This window comes from Melitaea cinxia, chromosome 14 (assembly GCF_905220565.1).
Source record: "Melitaea cinxia chromosome 14, ilMelCinx1.1, whole genome shotgun sequence".
Classification (NCBI taxonomy): Eukaryota; Metazoa; Arthropoda; class Insecta; order Lepidoptera; family Nymphalidae; genus Melitaea; species Melitaea cinxia.
The window spans coordinates 9,070,301-9,076,065 of record NC_059407.1 but is presented as its reverse complement, the minus strand read 5'-3'; the positions used below and the strand labels follow the sequence as shown (position 1 = coordinate 9,076,065).

The 5,765-nt window shown below is 36.2% G+C and overlaps 1 pseudogene; it reads right to left on the bottom strand.

The window, feature by feature from the left end:
• Positions 1–1,373: 1,373 nt before the first annotated feature.
• On the bottom strand, positions 1,374–4,274 carry LOC123659373 (annotated as a pseudogene).
• Positions 4,275–5,765: the final 1,491 nt, after the last annotated feature.

The window sequence follows — 5,765 nt, the reverse complement described above, 5'->3', positions numbered from 1 at the left end:
TAGTCATCAGGTAAGTACGAAATACAAATTGTTTACTGACCTCAGGACCACATTGCTTGGTCAACGTTGTCTGAATTGCATAGGAATTGGTCGCTGATCGACAATGAAGAGCACGGTTTTACAAGTGGTAAGTACTTTATTCCTTTCGCCAAAAGGTAAGGATATTTGGGAATTATGGCTAGTTTTGTTTTCTGATTCATGAAAAATCGGTAATGAATATATCTTAAGAAAATTATAAATATTGAATTAACAGGGTTATTAAAGTGGATCATGTAACAATGTCCTCTCGTTCAGATAAAAGCGCAGCTGCATCATCTCTTAGTCTACTCGTAAGCATTAAAAACGTAAAGATTTTGTTCCTCGTTACCTATACCGCTCAATCACGTAATGACATTTTCGTAAATAAAGATTTAACCGTCTTTTATCACCACTATATAGCGGAATTAGATCTATAATTTATTTTGGTATTAGTGATACGGTTGTGGTTGTCATGATTATAGAGTAATGAAATTATCAGAGGATGCAACTGGCTTACATATTAAATACTTTCACACGAGAAAAAAATCACACATAATAAAAAAACACACAAAATAAAATGATAATATAAATCAAATTAAAAAATGTAAACAAAGATTGTAAAATATAATTTGTAAATTTATAAAATGATATATTGTAAAATCGTCTTAGAATTTATTAGCATTTAAACTTTTAATATCAATTGAAACTTATTATATGTTTAATTATATAATAATTTAATATTATTTATTTTTTAATTCAATTGAAAATTTAATTTTATTAAATTATGTATCATAATAAACACTTACATATTATAACAATTTTTTAATTTAATTAATTATTTTTTTATTATTTTCTTAAATAAAATATCATGATACCTTAATATTATACCTAACAATTTATTAATTAAATTCATTCAATTCAATTTTAATTTCATTTTCTTAAATAAAATATCATAACACTTTAATATTATAACAATTTATTAATTTAATTTATTCAATTCAATTTTAATTTTATTTTCTTAAATAAAATATCATAACACTTTAATATTATAACAATTTAATACAATTTAATTTCTTTAAACAATTTGAAATTTAATTTCTTAAATAAAATGTCATAACACTTTAATATTATAACAATTTAATACAATTTAATTTCTTTAAACAATTTGAAATTTATTTTCTTAAATAAAATGTCATAACACTTTAATATTATAACAATTTTTATGAATTTAATTTATTTCATTCAATTTCAATTTTATTTTCTTAAAAAAATATCATAACACTAATGTTATAACAATTTATTAATTAATTTTTATTTAATTCAATTCAAAATTTAATTTTATAAAATGAAATATGTCACCCAGTCACACGTTTGACGATCCGTCTCCATTCCTCCCTGACAGCTGCTTTTTGGGAGCACACATGCAATGGAACGTCCACTGCAGCCCTCACTTGGTCCATCCATCTCATAGGTGATCTGCCGCGAGGTCTGGTTCCCTCTACTTTTCCTTGGACGACTTGACGTTCAATGAAGACATTGTCACGTCTACTCACGTGACCTAAGAAAGTGAGAATTCGAGCCTGTACGATGCAAGATAGACGCTGCTTGATACCGAGTTCTTCTAGAATGGACTTGTTGGTCAGGAATTGATTCCAGGACACTCTCAACATTTTCTCCAGCACCACATCTCGAGAACATCTATTTTCTTCTTCTCACTTTCTCGCAGGGTCCACGTCTCCGAAGCGTAGAGGAATATGGAGAATACTAGCGCTCTAACTAGCCGAGTCTTAGTGGTCTTGGTGATGTTACGATTCCTCCATATTTTTTGCAGCTTATCATAGCTGATCTTGATATCGTCATGCGTCGTTTGATTTTGTCTATACAGCCTCCGTTTTTCGAGATCAACGCTCCTAAATAGACATAAGATTGCAATCATGACTTTAGTCTTGCTGCGGTTGATCTTGAAGCCGAATTCTAGACTTATGGATTCCATCATTTGGAGAAGTTCTTCCATATGGCAGATACTAGTCGCGAATAGGGTGGTATCATCCGCATAACGTAAGTTGGAGATTTTCAAGCCTCCGATTGCTGCTCCATCTGTCCAGTTCTCAAGAGTTTGTCTCATTATCATTTCAGTGTAGATGTTGAAGAGAATCGCCGGCACTAGGATGAAAATTAGCCGAAAGCTTATCGTCTGTCCTTACAGATGCAGTACCACCCTCGTATAAACGCCGAAGCAAATGAACAAGGTATTTTGGTGTGCCCATGTCCATTAGAGTCCTCCAAAGTACAGGCCATTTGACTAAATCAAACGCCTTTAAGAAGTCTACGAAACAGATATATACCGCTTTGTTGAACTCACGAGATTTCTCAATAATTGGACGCAAAATAAGTATTTACTCCCTGGTACCCTTGCCCTTGACGAAGCCTGCTTGTTCAGGTGTAATCTCTCTTGATAAGTTAGATTTGAGGCACTCGTTAATAATGTGCAGGAGAATTTTGCTCGCATGCGGTATAAGTGCAATGAGGCGATAGTTATTGCAAATTTTTGTCGAGCCTTTTTTGTGTATTGGTATTAAGACACTGTGAGCCCATTCTTGTGGCCATGTACCTGTTTGCCACACCTTGTTACACAGTGAAAGGAAGATATAGACACCATACTCTCCGAGGCTTTGATCGTTTCTATGGGAATGGAATCCTTTCCCGTGGCTTTTCCATTCTTCAGATGTTTAATTGCCGCTATTTCATCGTTTAAGATGTTTGGCTCTTTTTCTTCATCCAATGGCTCTGTTGAATCAAAACACTGTGATTGCGGATCTTCAAACAGCGACTGATAGTATTTCATCTAGGTTTCCGATATTTCTTCTAGCTCTGTCACTGTTTCACCTTTAGAGTTCTCGCTAGCCCATGTCTTGGATGACAATGACCGTGTGAGTGCACGAATTTTTTGGTGGAAATCTCTTGACTCGTGCTTGTTAGCGTGTGCTTCAATTTCTTTGCAGATGTTCTGTAGATGAGCGTTTAGATCTCGCCTGCAAGCAGCTTGTATTTTTGCAGACTTTTCATTCAAAGTCCTCACATCAGTCCCCGTTGCCTTTATCTGTCATCTATCTTCTACAAGAGCTAGAGTATTGTCGCTCGAAGGCGCAACTAATTAAACTCTTCGCACGATCCCATTTTTGTCCGGACATTCGGTATCATGATCCATAGACAAGTAAGTAAGTAAGTAGTAAACAGTGATTTATTTCTGACTACGAGCCTTCGACGTTGAACTAAATTTCGGGCTGCTCTTAGTTTAAGCTAAATTTAAGCCATCAAAAATTAATGATCGGATCCACAATCGGCTCCTGGTAGTGTGTGAATGTGCCTAATAGATGTTTTCCACCGTGCTCTAACCAAAGTGTAATCGATCTGATTGCGATAGTTGCCACCAGGTGGTGTCCAGTGTGTCTTCGGGGGTGGTTTTGAAAGAAACTGTTAGATATCACCAAGTTGTTATCGGCTGCAAACTGTACTAGTCGTTCGCCTCTTTCGTTGCGCTGCCCTAGTCCATACTTTCCAACACAAGGACTTAACAAATGAGAGTCTGAACCTATCTTGGAGTTGAAGTCTCCCATAATAACAAGAAGCTCCCTCCGTGGAACCTTAGAGATGGCAGCCTCCAGGTCTGAGTAGAAAGACTGAATTTCCTCACTACATGCGGTGCTGGTCGAAGCATGTACCTGGATGATGTTAAAGTTTACTGGCGAAGCTTTTAGCCTGATACTTATCAGTCTATCGCTGACAGGTTCATACCCCAACACAAAATTCCTGGTACTTTTTGGAATAATAAAAGCAACTCCATTTCTACTATTGTCTACATTTCTAGAGAAGTATGTGACATTCGTCCCCGTGTGAAAGTGACCATTATCTTTCCAATGCGTCTCACTAATACCACAGATGTTTATATTGTGTCTGGATAGTTTGTCTTCCAGAATCTCGAGCTTCCCTGGTTGAAGGAAACCGCTCACATTCCATGTACCTATCTTCCGGATCTGGTGCATTTTCATGGATATTCTAGTAGCAAGATTTCCGTGGGGCGCCTGGTTTCCTACATCCGCATGGCCGGTAGCAGATTTCACACCATCTGTCCCGGACACAGTATGGCGCCGACTGAGCGAGTCGCATGGGCACTTTGATATCTTATTATTGCTGTTCATGATGACTTTCATGGGGGAATAGTGCAGTGGTTTCCCCTTGCCTTCTGCACCAGACATTTTAGAGGTCATTTAAAATCCCAAGGCCGCTGAAGCCTCTTCCGAGCGGAGTTCCGATCGGGTGTTTATGGTTATACCACCATTGCTCGGTCGCCAGAGCCTCGTTAGTTCTCAAGCAGGGGGCACCACGATACGGAGTACCGTCATCGGCTGTTCTTACAAACCACCGACGCGTGCAGGTGAGGTTGATAGTTGGGTCGGTTTAGATATTGTTTACCGTTCTCCCCCTAACCCCCCGTTCTCCCCTTACCCTCTCCAGTTCCTCCCCCCCCGTTCTCCCCTTACTCCCCCCCCTCCTATTTATTATTTTGATTGTACAATATTTTCAAGTATTTAAGATTTCATCTTTTACATTTAATCCTATTGTAATTCTTTTCAAAAAAGATCGACTTTCAAATCGATTCGAATCCTGATGAATCGATTTATAAAAAAATCGAGGTCTAAAAGATCGATTTCTAAAAAATCGACTTTTTTTCTAGTTTGTATGTTTCCAATGTTTTCAATGTAGTTTACAATGTAAATATAAATCCATTTCACGAAAAACAAGAAAGATCTGCCACGTCAAATTTACTTATATGGCGTTGCCTTTCATATGTAAGTATTTTTAATCACATTATTACTGTATACTTCTTTTAAACCTTTTTTAAACTAAAAACCACAAATGTTATCGGTCGTGTTGTTTCGGATTTGTTTACCAACAGAAGCCGCTCGCCCTTATACAATATGCTAATCAGTCGAGCGACTGATCCGAGTCTATTTCCGAGAAGTTGCTGGTTTGTTTGTAAATAGTTATCGATAAAAGCGGCAAAGGCAAAGGAGGAGAGAGATATATTCGAGATTCTAGATTTATTTATAATATAATATTGCGAGTTTAATTGTAATATAGATAGTTTTATAATAAAATTTTATTAAATTAAATATAATACAGTACTTACGAGTATTAACACATTTTACAAAATTACTTAGTGTGAACTTCGACCATAATGTTTCTTGTTTCCTAAAGATAAAAGACCATAATGTACCTTGTTTCCTAAAGATCCAAATTTAAGGCATACATGGAATTATTTTTGTAATAGCAGACTAACTTGCATGCCCACAAGAAATAGTGTCATTTGCTCAAATCATTTCAATACCTCTGAATTTAAAGTTACCAAAAAATTACCGGCACAAGCATTACTTCCTTAATGAAAAATAAAAACCCACAAAAATGTATTCTTTATTATTATAGAAAACTAAACCCTCGATACTCATCACATTTTTATACACATGTTGGCAAACTACAGTGGTATGTCAGTTTAATCGTTTACAGCCGCCAGAGGCATACGATGGCTAGGTGTGTTGTGCAACGAAGACAGAATAGCAATCTGTCTCTTTTTCTATCACACGTTACGCATTTATGTTTTAAAATATAACCAATTACAATGAAACGACACTTAATATGACCAATTACAAAGAAGCGTCACCACCGCACCACGCTACCACACACAGTGA